Source organism: Euprymna scolopes, chromosome 30 (assembly GCF_053919585.1).
Source record: "Euprymna scolopes isolate OS-2025 chromosome 30, ASM5391958v1, whole genome shotgun sequence".
In the NCBI taxonomy this organism is placed as follows: Eukaryota; Metazoa; Mollusca; class Cephalopoda; order Sepiida; family Sepiolidae; genus Euprymna; species Euprymna scolopes.
In genome coordinates this window covers 61,629,856-61,654,893 of record NC_136511.1, presented here as the reverse complement: position 1 = coordinate 61,654,893, position 25,038 = coordinate 61,629,856, and positions in this window count along the sequence as shown.

The following is a 25,038-nucleotide window of genomic DNA, read 5'->3' as shown; positions in this document are numbered from 1 at the left end:
ATAACAGAATATTTTTAACTGGTAAACAATCAAAAATGACTTTTTTGTGGAATATATGTGTAGCAAAATAATTTGAACAATCAGGATTTTTTAATAAGTGATTCGTTTTTGTTTTTTGTTGTTGTTTTTTTTTTCATACAAAAAATTGGGACTCTACAAAATTTCTATCTCAAAAACTTACTAATGGGGTCTTGTTAAAAAAAGTGTCCAGTTATTGAGTCCATTTGAAGAAATCACCAAAGAAGAAAGCCGTATCGATGATAATACCTACAGTTTTAGCTTTGAGATTATTTATTTCAAAAGTTGTCCAATCTAACTCTGATATTTCTGGTTTTAGTGGAATTCTGACCACTGTTGGACAATTCAATGAATCAATGGAAACAAGATTTTCATTCTATTTAAATAATAAAAACTTGCGTTTACTTTCCTAGATCTAAGATGTAAATTCAAATTTCAAAAGAATGACACGCAAAGCACTAAGATTAGGATTTTACATCTTCTGCTATATACTGAAGATAATGAAGCAGAATCAGCAGGATGTACTTCGTCAAGTTCTGTTGAGGATCAAGAAGATCACAGTGAAAGTAAAACTGTATTTCTGTCAAACCTTTCTGATGAATTAGCTTTGAATAAGTCTTCAGCAACAAATGAAAACTTAGAGCAGGTAGAAGCTGGGTTAAACATGAAGGCTGCAACTACAAAGAAATACAAAAATCACAATTTAAACTCAAAAAAAGTAAATTCTTTATGGTTAAGTGAACAACAGAACTTGAACATTACATAGCTTTAAAACTACTCGCAAGGAATTATGATCCATCTCAGTGCTGGGAGACCATATTACTGCTGAGTAAACTGGCTTCAAAATATTTAAATGCACCACTTTCGTCTGTGGAGAGTTAAAGGTTCTTTAGTACAGGTAATTATATGCATGAACCTAAGCGGAGCAGGCTGTGTCATGAGAATGGAGAAACTCTAATATTTCTACATTACAACTTAAAAGTACTCCATCTGACCTTGAACTGAATTATAAACGATTTGTAAAAGCTGGTCACGTTTCAGTCACCTTGACATTTGGCAGGGTTACTAGTGTCTAAATAGAAACTGCTGTCGCTGGTCAGTTGACGTTATTCTTTCTCTCTATATTGGTCAATTGGTATTTCAAAGTGACCATTGCAATATTGAATTAGAAAGGAAAGAAATAAATTAATTGAGTGTGACCATATCAGCAATTGTATGTGGAAGGGTGTGGATTGAATGCACTTTTGCTAATATCTGAAGATGTCAGTGGCCTTAGCTTGCTGATTAACCAAAACATTGTCCAAAATAGAAAGAAAGAGTAGAAAACTAAACAGAAACTAACAGTATTACTCCCCTTTCTATAGGCTAGTAAATACTGTAAATTTTTATCATGACGTGCTCGTCTGAGCACTAATGTATGCTCCCCCTGTCCTGACTTTCACATAAAATACTCGTCTAACTGAAACCACTATCAATAATTTCTCACACTCTTTATCTGTGTCTAAAACTAAACGTAGATTCCATGAACAAAGCATATTTCTTAGAACTGTACGCCTGTGGAAATCTGTTCCCTTTTCCTGCTTCCCAACTGTCTACAATATGGCTGTCTTCAAGTCCACCGTAAACAAATTCTTAAAGAAGCATCCCCTTAAGTAATCCAATTAACCAAATTTCCACTACTAACGATTACTACGACATTGTCCATTTGATCAATGTACACTTATAAACCCGTATCCTCGGATGGCCTTCGGGCTTTGATAAGTGGTGACTCCTTTGTAAAAAGAAGTTTTCATGCCATTCATCATTCAAAACATAATACAATACAAAGTAGACAATGTTTTGATCCTTTTGAAAAGTTAAAAAAATTCATACTTTACAGTTAGTTAATTTATAGTAAATTCTCTGCTATACAAATATATAAACAGTTAATTTTAAATAAACAAGCCCGATAGCCATTAGTCGCGTACTCTCGTGTAATGAATGAATGCATGTAGGTTTGACATGGAATTCTTAAAGATAAACTAAAATGAGTGAAAAAAGGACTGAAATGACTTAAATAAATAAAAAAAAGAAAATGACAAAGAATAACTTTAATGAACTTAAGGATGAATTGAATGACCTTAAGAATGACTTGAATGCTTAAAAATAACTGGAATCCTTCAAAAACAACTTGAAGGATCTGGAGAATGACTCAAATGGCTTTGAGACTGACTAGTTGTAAAATGGGTAATCATTTTACATTAAATTAATACAGAAAAGTGATCCGCAACTTTATATCACAAAGTTACAAACATAAGTACAGCATGTAGTAAGAACAGATACTACACTTTGATCTTGGCCAAAATGTACAGAAAAGCTTAAAAAGCTAAGAACATCATCTATTAACAACAGACCTTTGATCTTAACCAAAAAGGTCAAGCACATATGTGTTACGGACAGACCGAAAGACCGATCGACGGAGTGACTTATTGAGACTAATAATTATATATATATATATATATATATATATATATATATATATATATATATATATATATATATATATATATATTCCTAATGAACCGCCCCCCTTAAGTAAACACTTCATCAAATCTCCACACTAACGTAATGTACTTGCAATAACCCTTATCCCTGAGTGGCTTCCGGGCCTTGATAAGTGGTGATCACTGTATATATATATATATATATATATATATATATATATATATATATATATATGTATATTTATATATAAGGGTTCTAATATGAATATCAATACGCAAAGAACAAAAACAGTCGTAGGAAAATGGATTAATGAGAGTTCTTGGGGCGCCAATATTTCATTCTAAATTTAATTCCATATACTACTTTACTTAATGAGTGTGGTTACTTTTTTATGGTCAACTTTGACCTTATTTTTTCAGCGAACTGATATAAAAATTAACCATTGGTCTTATTTTAGTTATCCACTTGGCATTACTTGGGTAACTAGTTTACAGTTAGAAACTGTTGTCGCTGCTTTGTGGAAGTCTTCTTTCATACACGTGTTCCCTCACAGGTCAGTTAGTAGTTCAAAGTGACCATTAGAATATTTGGTGAGAAGCGTTGGACAGAATACACTTCAATGTGATCGTATCACTCGGACTGTGTGGACGGAGTGTGAACGGAATGCGATTTTACAGATATCTTAGTCGTTTGGTATCCGTAGCCTTGGTCGGATGACTGACCACGACATTGTCCGAATTGGAAAGGGTTAGTGGAGAAGAATGTCGGAATCAAAACAGATAAATTCACCTTTTGCAAATTCTAGGAAACATTTACTCTGTTGGTAAAATAACTAGAATAACCTCAAATGAAATAAAATGAAGTAACAACGTGTTTTATTGTGAAAAAGTAGAAATGAAGACATAACGCGTTGACGCGTTATTTTTCCAATGTAAACCTTTGTAATAGATTACTATAAGTGCCCTGAATACAGTAAAAGGTTTTGTTGCGTTTTACGGCATATCAAGCCTTATATTTATTATTTAATGCCGAATCCAAGCATTTTGATAAAAGTTTATATTCTATGATTTTTCAATCTCTTCAAATCTTCATGTTTTTCTTTAACAACTTATTCACTGTTCGAATGAATTATGTGCGCACAACGGGATGATGTTAAATGCTATGCGCAGGAATGCAATAGAACGATAAATAAATCATGTTGTATGTTATTTACTCCATTATCCAACGGTGGGGAGGGACGGTGGTGAAGTAACGACACGAGAAAACGGATTTTTTCTAAACTTTCTGATTTTGTGATAAGTGTTTCAGTGTGAACAGGTATGGTATAATAAATTATGGGGTTTATCTATTTTATTTTTACTTTCATCATATTCTGCTTTGGTGTTGATACCCCTAAATTCGAAGCTATCTCTTTACAACCTTGCCTTTTCATAACCTATCATACTTTCATAAATCAGAGTCCATTTTCTGTAGGCTGTTTTTGAACCCAGTCTACGATGTGTACTTTTGCTAGTATATATATATATATATATATATATATATATATATATATATATTCTATGAAACAATATATCTATATTTTTGTATTCTAGGAAACAATATATCTTTTTCATGCCGTGTTAAATTCGCGTCCAAATTCCCGAGTTCGACAGAAATATTCCAAGGTTTGACAGGATACATCTGAAGAAGGTCGGAGGTTACATCAACCGAAACGTTGTGACAATCACATTCCAGATAAGAACAGTGGTCCGATGAATCCAAATAACACGAATAACCAATCCTCAAGCATTCAGAAAATATGTGTAATATCTTTATATCAAATCTTTTATCTCTTCTTCTATACCTCCCTCCCTCTCTCTCTCTCTCTCTCTCTCTCTCTCTCTCCGTCTCTATTTCTTTCTATCTTTTCCTCTCGCTCATTTTTTCTTTGTTTCTCCTCAATCCTCCTGTTCACTTTCGCAGACGCCATTTATTTCTTTTATTTTATTGTTTTATTGGCCTTTTGGTCAAGATCAAAGTTTAGTATCTGTTCTTCAGATGCTGCACTTCTATTTCTTGTTCTCTTTCAGTGGAGGAGAAATCCTTCACGACTGACTCAATTTTTATTTTTGTACCTTTTCTTCACGTTAAAAAACGACCCTGGTGTCTAACTCTGTCCCGTGGGTCGGCATAGTAAATAGGTACTTATCACAGTCAAATGTAATAATGTAATCTAATATACGACAGAATCTCCAGAAAGTCACTGCAGGGTTTAAAAATTTTGTCAGTCTACCATTAATGATTATTATTTTCTCTATGTCAGATATTTTACAGATAATATTTTGAAAAGATTGTGATTAACTATACCATTGAACAACGTACGCAAGTTGTGAAATTCTTTTACCAAAATCAAGGATCATTTGTTTTGACACAAATAGATTATCGACGGTATTTTCATGTACGAGATAGCACTAGTAACAACACAATTCGAAACAAACCCCAAATCCTGCAAGAATTAAAGGAAAACATCAGGGACGAAATAAGGGAATTAATTTGCAATCCAGGGATTCTACAATCTTCCATTAGTAATATTTTGGAATTAGCATAAATATGCGAAGTTGAAAATGGGCAAGATTTAAAAGGCATTATTTTTTATGAATAAAAAGTGTTGAGATTTTGCATTAATTTGTAAATTTCCTTGTCTTAGTCAGGTTTTGTTGAAATTACAGACGAATATCATAAATAATAAAGAATCTATTGAAGCTTAAAACCCTTCGGTCACTTTTTGGACATCCTGTATAACATATTGTTCCGACGAATAGAAATAGTCTGTGGAGAGTTAGAGGCTCTTTAGAGGAGTCCAGCTAGATCGTCAAAAAGACCGGTACCAACAGATAATACATGAATAATTCGAATGTTATCCTAACAGATTATACATATTCAAAATGAATCCTGTTATATCCCTGCCAAAATATCCAACCAAAAAATATCCAAACACAAAACAATATAACAAGAAAGTCTAAATAGAAAAATAAATGCCTTCTTTTATTAAATCGCATCTTTAATAGTCACACACACACACTAAAAAAAATCAATATTTCACTCAGCCTACGACGATGCCCGCTCTTCCTCGCTGACCACTCATTCTGTGAATAATGTCACTGACCACTTCGGCCCCTCTCCACCTTAACAAATCGTCGGCATGTGAAAAAAAAAAGAAACATTTGCTTCCAACCCCATCCATTCATTAATAGTCGCCATTGGTCAGTTTATATTATTTCTTCTCTTTCATCTTTTAACACTGAATATTCCCATGGTCAGTTTAAGCTACCAACCAAAGAACGGAAATAGGAAGGAACGCTGCAGCATACTAGCGACAACACTTACGACTAAGACACTAGTGTGTGAGACTTATAATGGACGAACTAATAAAAATAGTCATTCAATTATTGTCATATTTATAGTTGGAGTCCAACTAGATTATCGCAGACACAAAACTTAATTAAACTGATAAGTGACTGCTCGGAATTAGTATTTTTTTTTTACTGTATAAATAAATCTTGAAGAAGTCTTATGACACAAGTTTTCAACTCATATACCAACTGACTATTATGTGCAAACTCATGAAAAGCAATTTTTTCGTTTGTGTCATTCGCATATTGGATGTTCTTTTCACAACTTTTCGGCCGATATAACCCCCGACCTGCCTTTTACAGGTTTTACAGGTAAATCATGCTGAATTAGGGAATCTTTATGTCGAATTCTTGCAGTTGAATTAAGTTAAGAGCAGTGTTTTTAAGAGTTGAGTTTGAACCGCCCCTCCACACATGCTACGCCACCCCGCTCACTGACCGAATAAGAAAAAGGAAGGAAAGGAAGAAAAAGAGACAATACAGCGTCGAAAAAAGTTTCCTTTTCTGAGCGAACTGTTAACGCGACTGTCATCTCTACGTTGTTGAAAAATAGGACAATTGCATACATACATTTTTTTCTCATTAAAAATAAAATATAGTAAAATAGCAAATATTGTAGTGAAGTGTTTATTTATTAATAAATCATCGACTAAATAATAAATTTTCGACTGAAGTTTATTTTATTCATTGCCTACGGATTTCGTGACTCAAATATCAAACGAATGCCATCTATTTGAGTTGATTTATTTCAGGAGACAGCAAGCAGAAAAAATGGCAACAAACTTAACACCGGTTCAGACAGTGGCCCGTGGCACTCCTATTCTCCTGGGCTGTTTTTTTTTTCTTCTCCTATTTTTTTTATTTGAGTATTTCTTTTTATTTGGTTCTTTTAACTATGGCCCACTTGTCAATCAAGGAATAACAAGAATCGTGCATCAAGCCCCGTCAGGGTATAGGTGATCAGGTCCACGATACTGAATTTTCTTGAGTGTTCCGAAATCGGAACCACCTAGGACTACACTTACGTACCGCTTAACACTTCGGGTTTTCACGTTGTTAAACCTCACAAGAGTTGGAAAATTCCATTTTACTGGACTCCTATACATCTATAGAATTACGTCAGAGGGGAGATATTTGAACCAACCATTTTTCCACTGACCTTATCAACGGATCTGCTGCAAGTCCTTCATTTCGTTATTTTTATGATAGATTTCTCGACTGGGCTCTAATCTCTTGTTCCTCCTTTAATGCATTTCTTACAACCACTATCAATAAGTTCCTTATTCTCAATGTATACCTAAAACTAAATGTGATGTAAAGTTTGAAGTTAAGGTCAATAGCCTGTGCTTATAATAGACGGTCATTCGTTTCAACTGAGACAAAGTGTGAATCCGAGCGTTGGTGGGGAAAGAATAAGTCGGATTTTGTTGTATAAAGAAGTAAGCAGCCCTACATTTTTCTGCTGTACGATGTGCTTTAAGTCTAACGTAATGTAACATAACATGCGGCCGAAGCCGAGATTGAACTCACTACACGAGTTTGTAGTGTAATTCAAATATTGTCTGAAGCTGAATACTTGATGCTTCGCCAGGGCTATCAAGGGTATTTTATCGTGGCGCCATCACTATATGGGTTGCCTACCACGGCTTAAGAGAGACCTATCTACCCTCGAGAGGATAGACCGCGCCAGTTTTCCAAACCGGTATTTTTCCTCGCGGTACATACAGCGCCTCGCGTTCCTAAATGGTCACCCATCTTGTATTGATCAGGCTAAACGTTGCTTAACTTCGGTGAACTGACGAGAACCGGTGTATCAACGTGATTATGCTATTCAAGTCTAAGGAGAGAATCAAGAAGATTTGATTCGTAATGCTCTTCGAAGTGTTGCCATATATTGTTGTGTAATCTGTATAAATGACAACGAATAGGATTTGAGAGATCCGTGGTGAATGTTTATGACGAGTGCTGGGCGCAGGATAGATAGTCAGATATAAAAACAAATAAATGCGTTGATTATTTTATTCTTTAAAAGCCATAAACAAATCAATATTTCCATTAGTTTAGAACTATGGTCATCTCACTTTCTGACCACTTCTCCTGTGGTCAATGTCCCCGACCATTTCAGACTCTCTTCACCTAAACTAATTGTCGACATGTGCAAAGGAAGCATTCCATTCCAAACCCGTCCACCAAGTAATAGTCGCCATTGGTCAGTTTATATCATTACTTCTCGTTCACCTCTTGACACTGGCTACGGGCATGGTCAATTTGTGCTACCAATACAGTAGCACTAGTAGGGAACAACGCTACAACGCACTAGCGACAACAGTTCTAATCTAGACACTAGGTTAGTGACTATAATGTACTAATTTATTAAAATAGTTGTTAAATATCTTAGGTATATTATCACAGAAACTGAAATGACTATTACAAACGGATAATAAGGGACTAATATGATTTGGAAATGTTCCATTAAAAGTAAGTAATAAATATTGTTTAACTCATATTACATTATTCATGTACACATACACTAACTAACTATTATGTACAAACTAATCTAACTATTCGTTACTAGCAGTGGTTGTAGTTCAAAAATATAAGTCTCTCAGAACTTTCCATTAATATATTTCTTCTACGTTAATCATGAAGTGAGAGACCATCACGTGACTTCTATACACTTTTTATGATTTTTATCAACTACTCTACGCATACACGTACTCTTTCCTGCCGCGTGATCAAGCTGAATTTATCAGATACTCTGGCATCTCTTAGTCCATCCGTCTCCATAATATACTGTAATCTTAAAATTTATTTGAAGGAAGTTGGACAGCATTTATTGAAGTTACAAGTGACGTCAATGAGAAATATCGGGTCGCCGGGGTTATTCAGATTTTTCCTTCAATGTAGTTTGAGAATTTAGTCTATGTTGCTATTATATCTAGATTATTATAAAAATATGCGGACCATCGGATCGTCTTTAATTGCATATTGCTAATCAAAAACATTGTTGTCATGGAAACCAGCTTGTATGCAATAAAATTCACACTCCTTCTCATAGTCCAACCGTACAAATACACTTCAGTCTTTACTTAGCTTGTCGGCATAGTGTCAATCATGAAACTGTGTTTTGTTATGGTTTGGTTTCGGTTTCGATTCTAGCTGATGGCACGCAAATAATATTTTTATTTTCGCTTTGAAATCATGACTAAATATTCGGTACATTATAATATGGCTATATATTGGGTACGATATAATGTAAAATAATTGACTCGATAATAATAAATACGGAATCTGCGTAAATTAAAATATCACCGTGGTAGTATATCTAGCAGGACCTGTGGAAATTCTACGGAATGAAAAATATATTTAATCAAAAAATATGTTATGATAAAGCCAATATTTTTTCTAGATAGCGAAAAAAAAATCAATTTTTTAGACAAAAAAAAAACAACATGCAGCAAGTATGAGTTTATTAAGTTTCTAAGAAAGACTTTAATATTAGAAAGACATGACATGGACTGCTTGTAACAAATTCAAAATCCAAGTTTTCCGCGTACTAATTGAGCCAATCTTAATCTATGGATCTGAAACTGGGACTCATTCATCCAAACAACAGTGTCGTTTGGATGGATGTTACACACGTCTTTTGAGAAAAGTACTCAATCTTTCATGGGGAAACTACCCAACTCTAGAAATGATATATGGACACTTACCGAGAGTATCAACCTCAGTTTGCAAGAGACGTGTTCAGTTTGCTGAGCATTGTGCACGTGCCACAGATGAACTTGTTTTATTATTTGTACTGTGGAGGCACACCCATCATCTCACAATCGTTCACATAAGTTAACATTTTTTCAGATAGGATACAACGAGATAGATTCATCTCCAAGGAAGATCTTTTGGGTGTTATTGCAATTAGTAATCAGATAATACTGAAAGGGTGGAGTGAGTTCTATATCGACTGGGGCCGCGTGATGATGATGATGATGATGATGACGATGATGATGATTTTAAATATAAATCTGACACAAATGAGACAAAATAAAAAGTACGGTTAAATTCACAGAAAGTAATATTGTGCTACATAGTTCAATACAAACAATAAACTCACATCATCTTCGACAATCTCAAATTTACTTCTTCGGTCCAGTACCTCTTGGCAGACAATATTCTTTTTTGCCTTGTTTCTTTCGAATGTTCCCTTTATTTATGTAACAATTTGCTGACATCTTTCTTCTATGAAGAAACGCTGCAGGAGGAAATTACTACGAGTTCCTTTTTACACATCGCACTAAATATCATATATTATTATAATGATATTCGAAAACAATCGTTATCTTATTATCCAAAATTTAAAAATTTTCTTTTGTAAAACCAAATCTCGCGAATTTGACATTTTTGAAACAATTTGAATATTTGGATTTTACCAACGTGTAATGTACGAGAGTAAAGAATAAGGAGAATCTCTACAATTATACAAATAAATGCAACTGTGTGTGTGAGTTTGTTCCTTATAGACTTCGAAACGGCTGAACTGATTTTCTTTAAAATTTACAGCATTTTAGTGTGCAAGTCTGGGAGTGGAGTTTGTAAAGTTTTGTCTCAGAATACCCCGATAATTACAGATAATCGATAATCGAAACCATTATTTTAATTTATCTATGATCGGTAAAACCATTTTTTTCCATGCCATCGCTTAGCAACAATGATAGAACAACGGACCAGGAAAATTCTACTGTGAGTAAGTTGATAGCGTGGTTTTTTTTTTTTGTTTTGTTCTTTTTTTCTTTTTTGCATGACGTGGTCTGTAGGTTCAAACTCCGCACGTAAATTTATTTTATTTTTTGTCATTAACTGCAAAGAAATTTATAAGACTTAAAAGTGTACCTTTTGGGGGGGGGGGTTGCATGACGTGGTCTGTATGGTCAAAACCCCCACATGAAATTTTCTAATTGTTATCTTTTTCGTTAAGTGGAAAGAGGTTTATATAAAATAATTTTATAAAAGAAACAGTAGGTTCTCTAGAGTGCAATATAGAATAAAATATTTTAGACTAAGTTACTGCATGGAGGCATGTGGAGCTTCCCCCTGGGCGATTTCACGGATTTCGATGAAAATAAAAATATAGGAATGTGAAATATTCGTTGATCATCATTCAATCCCGGGCAACATTGGGTCTCCCTGATAGTATTATATAGATTAGAAGAATATCCGTCCAAGAGCGCGTACAATTCCTCAACGGGATCAGTTTTGCACAACTTTTATGACCCATTGTGAGGATCAACATTGTCATCTAATGAACTTATGTTAATTATTATTCTAACGTTAATCGAAATGCACTGCATGGGCCTTATTTTTATAGAAATGTTAATGAAATCATATTTGCTCCGTGTTATTGTTTTTTTTTTCTGTCTTAAGAAAGGGGGTTTCTTGCGATATCCAGGAAAAACCTCATCTCAAAACATATTTGTTGATTAAATATATTTCACATATTGGAATTTTCACGGGTACCGCTAGTCATATAGTAACAGTAATGTTAGTTGCTTAAATTTAAATATTTGAACTGCAATCACTGCTGGTAATATTTAATAGTTATATTAGCGTGTACATAATAGTCACTTAGTATATGTGTAGATGACTAATGTAATATGAGTTTGACAATATTTATAACTTTAATAAATGCCGTCCAACGTCCTTCAGGTAAATTTCAAGATTACAGCATATGATGAACTGAGAGATGCCGGAGTATCTGATTAATTCAGCTTTATGACGCATTAGGAAAGAGTGCGTGTATGCGTAGATTAATTGATAAAAATCATTAGAAGTGTATGGATGTCACGTGACGATCTCTTCCTTCATGATTTATGTAGAAGAAATATATGAATAGAAAGTTCTGAAATACTTACATTTTTTAACTACAACCACTGCTTGTAACGAATAGTTAGATTAGTTTGTACGTAATAGTTAGTTAGTGTATGTGTACATGAATAATGTAATATGAGTTAGACAATATTTATTACTTATGGAAAATTACCAAGGCTTATTAATTAGTCCCTTATTATCCGTTTGTAATGGCGATTTATGTTTCTGGGATAATTAATATACCTAAGATATTTAACAACTATTTTAATAAATTAGTACATTAGTGTCTAAATCAAAACTGTTGTCGCTAGTCTGTTGTAGCGTTCTTCCTTACTGCTGTATTGGTAGCGCAAACTGACCATGTGAGTAGCCAGTGTCTAAAGGTGAAAGAGAAGTAAGGCCATAAACTGACCAATTGCGACTATTAGTGGTTGGAAAGGGTTGGAATGTAATTCCTCTATTTACACACGTCGATGATTGGTTGGCACGAAGAGCGTACGAATTTGTCGGGGATATTCTCCATAGAAGAAGTGATCAGTAAGAGGACGTGGACATTGTTCTAAAGTAAACAAAATATTGATTTGCTCGTGGCTATTGAAGAAAAGATAACCAAATTAAATAATCAATACCTTTATTTTTATTTTTTTTGTGTGTCTATCCATCTTAAGCCGAGCAATGTTTTCATCAATGATTCTCCAAATCCAAAAGATACACTGAGTACATTGCCAAGGCTGCTGCAAAGAAGGTGGGCTCTCCACACCGTGTTAGGAAGCTATTTACGCCTGAGAGCATCCTGTACCTTTACAAGGTCACTATTCGTCCATGTAGGGAGTATTGTTGCCACAGTTTGGCCGGTGCATCTACTACTTGTTTCTCCCTCTTAGACAAGGTTTAAAAGAGAGTCGCCAATCAAATAGGTCCCGCATTATCAGCTAGACTTTAACCGCTGTCTCATCGACAAAATTTTCCATTCCTCTGCCTGTTTTACATATGCTTTAATGGTATATGCTCCAACGAACTACAAGCCCTAGTACCACTAAGACGTAAATACCCCAAGAACCCGACAAGCAGCAAAATCCCACCCCTACACATTAGAGAGCCCTAGGTAGAAGAAAGCGTTCTACTCCAATAGTTTATCTCATAGGACTGATAAACTTTGGAATTCCTTTCTGGGTTCCTGTTTCCTCGACTGTATTGACATGCAGAAATTAAAGTGTAGGGTAAACAGACATCTTCATGCTCAGCTCCCCACATACTAGCCTTACAGATTATGTCGCAGATTAAGTAGCACTTTGTCTTATTTTGAGTTAAAATGTCATTTATGCAAATGGCGATATTTCGAAGATACTTCAAGATCAAGTCTTCCTGGGTTTCTCTTTAGAGTTGGAGCACGTAGTATCATAGGTGAAAGAGAGATTGCATATTTTTTTAAACGACTAAAACCGAACCTCACTTCTTTCACCACCAACACTCGGATATACAGTTGTTTTTATTGAAATGAATGACTATTTTTATAAACTGTGGGATCAATCTTCATTTCGGATTTGAAATAGAAGACCTACTCTGACGTTTTACGCCTTTTTTAACGGTGTCGTTACTTTTTAACTGACCCAAAACTCCGTGGCAAGTAAAAAAAAGGAAAGAAAACGAATCGACTCTCTTTCATTTTAAACTAAAGTTTTTACATCTGTTATTTCCAAGAACGCATTTTATGTAAAAATTTTAACAGTTAATTTCTGTTTCTCAAGCCGTGTGTTACTTTTCGTCTCTTCTATAACGTCACCTACGTGCCTCAAGCGCATGTTTTTTTTTTCGAACACCCGTCTCAAACAAATCCCTCTCTCTGACCACATCTCGAATACCTTCGCTTTTACGAACATGTCGTAAACACGTGCTTCTATGAACACCCCTCTCCGTCTAAGTGTGTCCTTTTGTTTCAGCTGTGATGTCAAATCGCGGAACCGGCTTGGTCATTTGCACATGCAAGTTGCTGCTGCTGCTATCAACGTCAGCAGCTCGGTTACATTATATCAGAACCTTGTCTAGAGCCAGTGGAAAAACCGTTGGATCATTTTACAGCTGAAAAAATAAAATATCACTTCTCTCCTCTAAATGCGTAGGAGGCAAACGAAGTGAGATATTGTTGCACCATCTTGCAAGGTTCTACTAAAATAATCATTTCCTCTTTGACGGAGTAGAAAAATAACTTTGAAATCTAGTGGGTTATGTGATCTTCTGTTCACGTAAACCTATTCCGCACAGAAGACATGTTACTAGTTTTTATCTGCTTTATCCTTGTTTTCATCATAATTTTTCAACTGAGCTCCAATCCTTAGTTCCTATATATAAAACATTTAAAATAAGACCTCGCCATCCTACACCCACTGTCAATAATTCCAGTTATTTCTCTGTGTACGTTAAACTAAGCAGGATTTTGATGAGTAAAATTTCTTTTCTAGAACTACTTGTCTGTGGAACACAGTACTATCAAACTGCTTCCCTGCTGCATGAAACCTGATCGTTTACAATCAATGTAAACAAATTTTTGTTTAGTCGTCCCCATAACGGTCCACTCAATTCCAATCATCGCTACTAATTATATCGACGTTGTCTCAGCGTCAACCTTACACTCGTGTATTATTTATCCTCTAATGGCTTTTGCATCCTGATAAACGGTGACCTGTTAGTAAGAATAGTTTAAAGTGACAACCTTCTGGGACTTGAAGTTGCTCGATGCTAAGAATACATTTACCAATTGGTTATTTGTTGCCGGAACGAAGTTAAGTTATTCCTATCGATGAAATAAAAAATTACGTTTGACGCTTATTTTTGTTAAAATAGAAATCGCTTCAGACAACTAAAAAAAATCACCTAATTCATGGTCAAAAACTAGGTAACAATGAGTGTTAAAATGGGTAGATATCGACGCAGAGCACAGCAATTCTTTCCTCTTTGTCAGAAACATTGTAAATGGAATGCGAGTAATGAAGGAAAAAGAAGTGAAAAACATAGTTACGACGCTGATCTAAGGTCAACTTTCTACTCTCATTAATTTGCGTAGAGATTCGGCAGTTCAACATAAAGTTTCCCTAATTCGACATGAGTCACATGTAAAGTGCCGAAAAGTTTGAGAATAACATGCAATATGAGAAGTCTCCCTAAATATTATGTTTATGAGTTTGTAGCTAATATTAACTTGGTACATATGTTGATAACTCGTGTAAAAGATTCACTCTAGATTTATTTAATAATGTTGAAAAATTACCAATTCAAATTAATGAAATTTTGCTTCATGTGCGGACAAACTATCTAGCTTAGACTTCAGAAAAAATTTATTAAACGACGACGTAGTTGTCCAAATCGAAACTGCTGTCGCTAGTGTGTTGTAGCGTTATTCCTTACGAGTTAGTAGTGTCTTTGTATTAGAAGCTCAAACTGACGATCAGAATAGTCATTTTTAGGTGGTAAACGAGAATAACTACTATAAATATACCAATGACGACTATTAGTGAATGGAAGGGGTTGGAATGAGATGCTTCTTGTGCACATGCCGACGATTAGTTGAGGCGGGAAGAGGATGAAGTGGTCGGGGACACTGTCCACTGAAGAAGTGGTCAGCAAAGAAGGGTGGACATAGTTCTACGATAAGAGAAATATTGATTTGTTAATGACTATTGGGTTGTTGAATTAAATTAAACAACGCAATTTTTGCTTTGCTGTTTTTAGATTTTGTCCCCTTTCTTTTTGCGTTTGAACCATTTTTGATCGTGTATTTGACCGTAATATTTACAGCTGTTGAAAAGCGATGGTAAAGATAAAGTTAAACTTATTTACTATTAGTTGTAATGGATTTTTATTTCTCGAATAATGTGACGGAACCCCCAACCCTCTGGAGGCTACTTTTTCGTTGGTAGATTACATTATATTAAATTATATCATATTATATTATGGTATAATATATTATATAAGATTATAGCGATATATTAAACAGATATGAATTACATTTTTTTTTCAACACAAAAAGTAAAAAGAAATGTGGGTTCGGTTAAGTTTAAAGAGAGGTTTGGGGAGAAATATATATATATGGCTGAAAAAATTCCAATAGACCAACTAAGAACCCCAAAAAGAACACAACAAAGAACAAATTCTAGCATACGTCTCTTGACACAACACAAACAACCAATAACTATTCACACAGATAACAAAAAACCTTATCCTCCTCAATCAGAACGACAAACTAAACAACATACTTAAAACAACAAAAATAATAAAAAGCAAACGCAAACCCAAAAACTTAAAACACATCCTAACTTCCTCAAAACTCGTCCCACACACTACAAAAGGAGTTACAAAATGCAACAAACCGCGATGTGGAGTATGTGACATAATAATAGAAGGTAACACATACACATTCAAAAACCCAGCACAAACATTCAAAATAAAAATGGATCTAAATTGCACCTCCAGAAATGTAGTATATCCACTAAGATGCACAACATGCAACAAATCCTACATAGGCGGCACCAAAGATTTCAGCAATAGAGTGGCCTTACATAAGAGCAACATCAAAATTGCAGATAACAGACACCTCTATGTTTTAAAAAACGCACACACATGCAGTAGAAACAGCTTCAAAATAATGCCAATCTTCCAAACAGACAATTATTTTTATTTACTTACACAGGAAAAAAACTTCATCACCAGATTCACTCCTGAACTGAACAGAACCTAATACCATCACACAAAAACATGGAATGATAGGTACACTCGCATGCAAATCCATACACATACACATATACACACCCACACATAAATCAGAATCGACACATTAAAACACACACACACACGTGCGCGCATACAACCATACACAGACATAACACCCCTATCTCTTATACAACACACTGAACAACACCAACCCTACTTAACCTCGAAACCAACAACACTGGAAACACCTAGAACCATAGTATAATATCTGTTCCAACACCTCGCTCCCTCCTCAGTCAGTGGAGGAGAACCCCCTCATGACTAAAAAAAACTATCATCCCTTCTATTATCCCCTTCCCATGCCTATACCCCCTCCAATGCCCCCCTCTTGGGAACAAAATCTTCCCCACACTAGAAACCGATCCTGGGTCTGGCCATACCCACATGAGGAGACAAATAAATAGAAACATTAAAAACTCCCCTATTTTAAATACACTCCTTTTTCTAAACAAACACAATATAAGGAATACCCGAAAAGACTAAAACGAAAAATCATAATACTAAAATCCAAGAATCCAAAAAATAAATATCAAAATAGAATGAAAGCACCCCTTCCCTTATTTCAGAAGAGTTAGTCCCCCCTCCCCACACATACACATTAGTACCGACCTCGGATCACAGCCGCCTTCCTAGGGAAGCAAATAACCCGGTGACACCTGTACCAGGAGCTGATCGACTTTCCTTTGACGTCATTCCCGGTGACACCTGTACCAGGAGCTGATCGGCTTTCCTTTGACGTCATTCCCGGTGACACCTGTACCAGGAGCTGATCGATTTTCCTTTGACGTCATTCCCGGTGACACCTGTACCAGGAGCTGATTGACTTTCCTTTGACGTCATTCCCGGTGACACCTGTACCAGGAGCTGATCGACTTTCCTTTGACGTCATTCCCGGTGACACCTGTACCAGGAGCTGATCGACTTTCCTTTGACGTCATTTCCGGTGACACCTGTACCAGGAGCTGATCGGCTTTCCTTTGACGTCATTCCCGGTGACACCTGTACCAGGAGCTAATCGACTTTCCTTTGACGTCTTCCAGGTAACACCTGTATCAGAAGCTGATCGACTTTCCTTTGACGTCATTCCCCGGCCTCTGGATTATCAAAGAGTTGAATATGACCATGAAAAGACACGAAAGATAATGTATAAAAGAAGAAACAATATAAACTAAACATTGGTTATTATTTATTGCGGACAGTGATATAGACCATTTCGTTCGTGTTATTTCTATTAGTCGACTATATAACATCTGTAAGCCGCTTAAACAGTAATACGAGACAAGGGGATTTGTTAATGTTGAAAAAGATAAAGTTAAAGACATTTCTTAACGTTAAAAAAATAATGGTAAAAGTTTCATCATATATACCTTTTATTCCTCATCTTCCATTTAATATTATTGTTTGCTCCTCTTAATAGTGTTGAGATTTTCTTATCTTGAAAAGTTTGCTTTGCTAAAGATTTACTCTTTGATAACTTATCAGAAAAACAAAAGCTCATTACAACTAATAGTAATTCCAAGTTTATCTTTATCATGTATTTTCAAGGTGAGTGCTGTAAATATTACGGTTAAAATACACAATCAAAAATTATCCAAACGCAAAATTAAAAGATACAAAATCTACAAACAAAAATTGCGTTGTTTAATTCAATTTAACTTATATCCAATAGTCATTAACAAATCAATATGCCCCTTATCGTAGAACTATGTCCACTCTTCTTTGCTGACCACTTCTTCAGTGGACAGTGTCCCCGATCACTTCGTCCTCGTTCCGCTTCAACTAATCGTCGGCATGTGCAAAAGAAGCATTTCATTCCAACCCCTTTCCAATCACTAATAGTCGCTATTGGTCAGTTTATGTCATTCCTTCCCCTTCACCGCTTGCCAGTGACTATTCTCGTGGTCAATTTGTACCAATACCAGGACACTAGTAAGGGATAATGCTACAATACACTAGCGACAACAGTTACGACTTTGACACAAACACGACAAGTGACTTATAATGGGTTCACATAATAAAAATAGCCGTTAAATGAATAATCGTCGGTATATGCAAATGAAGCATTTGTTTCCAACCTCCTTCCAACCACAATAGTCGCCATTGGTCTTGGTCAGTTATATCATTTCTATAACGAACTAGCGACAACAGTTACGACTTTGGTTCAAGAATGCAGCATAATCATGTTTTACACACCGGTTCCCGTCAGATCACCGAAGTTAAGCAACGATGAGCCTGGCAAGTACTAGATGGGTGACCATTTGGGACCTCCAGGTGCGATATGTGCTCTCCGCTTATCTCGGCATTGCTTCCCGTCGTCCTGGACTTCTCCTTGTCACTGGACTCAAACAGAATCAGGTTTCCTTTCCAGGGCAATTGCTCTTGACATATCGAAGGTCTTCGATAAGGTATGGCATAAGGGCCTACTTCACAAAAATTCCAGCTACGGTATTACTGGAAATGTTTTCTCAATCATTAAATCATTTCTCTCTGATAGGTTCATAAGAGTAGTGGTTGATGGGCAGAAATTAGAGGCCCACAGTATTAATGCTGGAGTCCCCCAGGGGTCCATCCTGGGCCAAACTCTCTTCCTGATCTACATCAATGATCTCCCAAAACACATACTTAAATCATTCGTTGACATCTATGCTGATGACACGACCATCTATTGCAACATATCAAAGGCCGTAAATGACAAAGTTCTCTATAATTCTCTCTCCTCTGATCTTGAGCGCGTGGTACAATGGGGGAAGAGGTGGCTGGTCACTTTTAATGCATCCAAACCCAAGCTTCTATCTTTACATAATCAACGCTCTGATTGATTTAATTGAAATAGATGGCTCTCGTCTTGGGGAGGCTCCATGTTTTGACAAGCTTCTGGGTTTGGCCTTTACTCCTGATCTGAAATGGAACACGTACATCAAATCTGTTGCCAGGGACGCTGGAAAAATGGTGGGATCCTTCAACCGCTCCAGAAGATATCTCACTACTAATGCAATTCTCTATCTTTATAAAAGCCAACTCCAACATAAACAAACTCCTGACAAACCGCCCCCTTAAGTAAGACACTCTATCAAAACCCCCCAATACTAATGATTACTACAATACTATCTCATTGATTACTGTACACGCAATAACCCTTATCCCTGAGTGGCCTTCGGGCCTTGATAAGTGGTGACCCCCAGGTAAAAAAAAAGTTCCAATTCAAGAGATGTGTGGTTGGAAATTGCACAACCCTTGCAACAAAATGACATGCGCAGGGGATGTCCTTTGTCTTTCGAGACTAGACGTAGGCATCAAGCGAGATTATCGCAAGCAGAAAGAAGTCAATTACTAACTTATATTAAACTAGCCTGAGTGCCCGGCGTTGACCGAGTGTTTGGAGGTGTGTGTTGAGCAAAAAAAAAGAATAAATGCCGTAGTAGGTGGGTAGGCTCGAACCCATACCGCAAGGAGGAAAACAAAATCGTGATGTCTTTACTGTTGTGCCCATCGGCACAGCGGAAGTGACAAATGTTTAAATTAAAGCTAGTCAATCGAAAAGAGGGAATGACTTTCGAAAATATCGACGAAAAAAGCGACTCCTCCCTGTAGAAAAGTGCCCAGTTGGGGATGAAGGAATTAATGTTTTTAGCCAATTTGTCGATATTTGTTGTCCGGAGGTTTGAGCTTCAAAACAATACCGATCTCCTGAAAATCCCTCGCATTTGTCGAAAGTTATAAGCAGACATACATACATACATGCATACATACATACATTTAAACAGGCAGGTGAGATTTATATTATAGACTAGTCTTGGTGTCCGGAGTGCCCCGCTGTTTGGAAATGTGTGTTGAGCAAAAAACAAGTGGTAGTAGATAGGTAGGCTCGAACCCTTAACGCGAAAGAGGAAAAAAAACTTGAATAAAAAAAACGTGACGTCTTTGCTGTTGCATCCTTCGCCAAACCAGAAGTGACGGATGTTTAAATTAAGGCTAGTCAATCGAAAAGAGGGGATAACTTTCAAAAATATCGGCGAAAAAATCGACTCCTCTTTGTAAAAAAAAAGTGCCCCGTTAAAGGTGAATGATTTAATGTTTTTAGCCAATTTTTCGAAATTTGTAGTCCGAAGGTCGAGCTTCTAAAACGATACCGATCTCGTGAAAATCCGTCGCATTCGTCGAAAGTTTTAGGCAGGTATTTTAGGCAGACATACATACATACATACATACATACATACATACATACATACGTTTACACAGACAGGTAAGATTTATATTATAGATGATTAATTTGAATTGATTATTTTCCTGAAATCTTAATAAATCTTGGGTGACTCCTGTGACAAGAGTTATTAACATATGTACCAACTGACTATTATGTACAAGCTTATATAAGAAACAATAATTTCATTTGAGTTATTCTCATATTGTATGTTATTTTTCAACTTTTCAGCCGATGTAACTTCGATCATGTACATGAAACTCATGTCAAACTTGGAAATCTTTAATTGGAATTCAATATTCAAATGAGTTTATTCATAGTAATTTATTTATTGCGGACTATTATTCTCATTTTTATTAGTTGTTGTTTCACGACGTTTCGGCCAACTATTTCTCTGGCCTTCGTCAGATGGTAACCGCGACGGATAGGAACTTCGAATCTCCTAACTGCATTTTCAGCAATCACTGCCATCCGTAGTTGTTGTCGTCTCACCACGTTTTGGCCAAGTAAGCATCTTCGGGGCCTGTGGAGCAGTGGATATAGACGTTGAATCTCCACGGTTCCAGATGAGCATTGTCTGAAGATAGCGGTTTCAATCCTACCCAAAGTCGGCCAGAGGTTTACTTGGCCAAAAACGTCGTGAGACGACAACAACTACGGATGACAATGATTGCTGAGAATGCAGTTAGGAGATTTGAAGTTCCTATCCCGTTGCAGTTACCACCTGACGAAAGCCAGAGAAATAGTTGGCCGAAACGTCGTGAAACAACAAGTAATAAAGATGAGAATAATAGCCTGCAATAAATAAATTAATTGGAAATCTTTATGTTGAACTCCTGAAACTCTATGAAATTATGAAGACGTGAAAGGTAATATGTGGTTTACTTTGGGTAGCTTCGTAACTTTCTGCAGCCTAATTTTGTCTTTCAGCCCTGTAACGTCGTCCGAGAAACAAAACATAGTAGCCCCACTCGCAAAGTAGAGAGGGAGTAAAAAAGAACTTCAATGCTTTTTTCCTTGTAACACCCACATTTATTTCCTCATTTGTTCCGGTCGTGACGTCACGCACGTGATCTTTTCTCGAACGTTTCCAATGCCTCTAATGTGGCCTCTAATTTTTTTTTCTGGGGGGGGGGGAGTTCTGATATTGGATGTCATTTCTGCAACTTTTCAGCCGATGTAACCACCCACCGTCAATTCGTAAATGTATTTTTACCATCGCCCGTACTGAGGATTGAACCTTAAAGTCCTAGAAGATTGTCATTTAGAACTTCTCTTACTAACGTGTTACTGCTTATCAGGGCGCAAAATCCATTCGAGGATAAGAGACGCATGAGTTTAAGGTTGACGTTGAGACAATGCCGTGGCAGGCAGAAATAATGAAGCCAGCTTGATAAAAATTAATAAACATTGAGTGTAAACGACCAGGTTTCAGGAAGCAGGCAAGTAGTCAGATGGTATTTTGCTCCACAGATCAGTGGTTCTGGGAAGTAAATTTTGCGCATTGGAATCTTATTTAGTTTAACGTATACAGCGAGGAAAACTGGAATTATTGACAGTGGTTGTATGTGGACAGCTTTTGTTTTGAATATTTTACAGGAAAGAGTCAATAATTGGAGCCCAGTCGAGAACCTATCATGAAAATAACTATAGAGCAGATTAAGACTAGTAACATGACTTCTGTGAACAAGAGGTTTTAGTGAAGAGATGAGCACATAGCCCACAAGATTTCGAAGTTGGTTTGTACTCTTTCAAAGAAGAAAGTGTTATTTTAAGCGGAATCTTGCAAGATGTTGCAACAGTATCCCATCTTATTTGTCTCATATACATATAGAGGACTACGTAAACAGTGAAGTTTTTAGCTATGAAATTATCTAACAATTTCCCCACTAGTCTGATTAACGGATCAAATGTAATGTAACAGAGTCGCTGACGCTGATAACAGCAGCAGCTTACATATGCAAATGACAAAGCCAGCTGCGCGATCTGACGTCACAGCCTAGACAAAATGGCAAACTTGGATGGAAAGGAAAGTCCAAAGCAGGATGTGCTCGAGACATGCTCGAAGAAGCAGAGGTATTCGAGAGGTGTTCAGAGAAAGGGAGGTGTTCGAATTGGGTATTCGGAAAAGCGCATATTCGAACAACGTGGATGGCGTCAAAATAGGATACCAAACGTCATACGCGGCTGGAAAATGAGAAATGGGCTATTTAAAATTTTTACATAAATGCGTTGTCGATTTTTCCCCTTTCTTTTGTTTCCTTGCGATTGAATTCACATCGAATTATCTTAGAATGCAATATGGAAGGTCATTATCATTATCGGTGCTGGGTTTAGGATAGATAGTCTTACACACAAAACAAACAACAAATAAACGTATAAATTATATCATTTAGCTATCTCTGGTTCAATAGTCATAAACAAATCCATATTTCCCTTACGTTAGAACTATGTCAAGATTCCTCGCTGACCACTTCTCACGTGGACAATGTCCACAACTTACTCAGACCCTCTCCGCGCCAACTAATCGCTGACATGTGCAAACGAAGCATCCGTTCCAACCCCTTCCAACCATTAATAGTCGCCATTGGTCAGTTTATATTATTTCTTCTCTTTCATCTTTTGACACTGGCTACTCACATGGTCAGTTTGTGCTACCAACGCAGCAGCACTAGTAAGGAAGAACGCTACAACATACTAGCGACAACAGTTTTGGTTTAGACACTAGTTACCAAGTGACTATAATGTACTAACTAATTTATTAAAATAGTTGTTAAATATCTTCTTAAATAACCGGAAATCACCATTAAAAAAGGATAATAATAGACGAATAGTATTTGGTCATTTTTACATCACAAGTAAATAATAAATCTTGTCCAACTCTTATTACATTAGTCATCTACACATATACCAAGTCACTATTATGTACAAACTCATATTATATGTATATATATATATATATATATATATATATATATATATATATATATATATTAGTGAAAACTAAGGGATGTAGTGTTTACCTGATATACACAATGGTAAACCTCAACCTAATACAAATAACATATATTATAAAATAAACTATATATATATATATATATATATATATATATATATTTATAACTACTTCATTTACTCACATAAAATTAATATACGAAAGTATAGATTTATGCGTAAACTGTAAGTATTTACTCAAAAGTGCTCAATACGTAGGTAGAGCTAATTAGTAATTTATAAAATATATATGACGACTAAGCTACACTGAATATTCTGCGTTTCATCCACTATAGGATTCGTCAGGCTTATGCGCATAAGCCTGACGAATCCTATAGTGGATGAAACGCAGAATATTCAGTGTAGCTTAATCGCCATATATATTTTATAAATTACTATATATATATTCGTTACTAGCAGAAGTTGCCCTTCAAAAATGTAAGTCGAAGCAAATAACATTACACTTATTACATAACAGGCAGTACCCGTGGAAGAATATTTAATGAACAAAATATATTTTGATAAACCTGATATCTATAATATAAAGCTAAATGTCTGTGTGTATGTGCGTGCGTGTGTATGTGTGTGTCTAGTCACGAATAGCCTCCTATATGGTTGTCTATTTTAAAAAACTGATTACATATAATGATAGACGATGTATCGAGACACAGGAATGGGTATGTTTGATCTGGCAGAACGGTGGTTCATTAAAATTGTGGGGTCTGCGTTCGCGCCTGGTCCACAAAGTATGCAAATAAAAAATCCAAAAATTAAAAAAAAAACGTTTACAAGTGTTTTTCATATAGATGTACATAAGAATACTTTGATAAGTATGTTTTAACTTTAATAGGGATGGTATAATAAAATTGTGGGGTCTGCGTTCGCGCCTGGCCTCCATAAAATGGAAATATGCTAAAACTTTAATAAAGACTTTTCATATCTATCTGGGTAAGTATACTTTGATAATTATGTTTCAGTTTGAAGAAATATGGTATAATAAAATTATGGGGTGTTTGTTGGCACATGACCTCCATAGAATGGAAATATGTCACAAATTATAACAAGGTTTTTTTTTTTAAATATAGATCCACAGAATATTGTGAGAAGTGTTTAAATGTTAACAGTTATGGTATAATAAATCATGGGTCTTATCTATTTTATTTTTACTTTCATCATATTTTTCTTTGGTTGTGATACCCCCAAATTCAAGCCAAATTTACTCCCCTTCCTTTTCATAACCTATCATACTTTCATAAATCAGAGTGCATTTTTGTAGGCTGTTTTTGAACCCAGTCAACGACTGGTACTTTTGCTAGTATATGT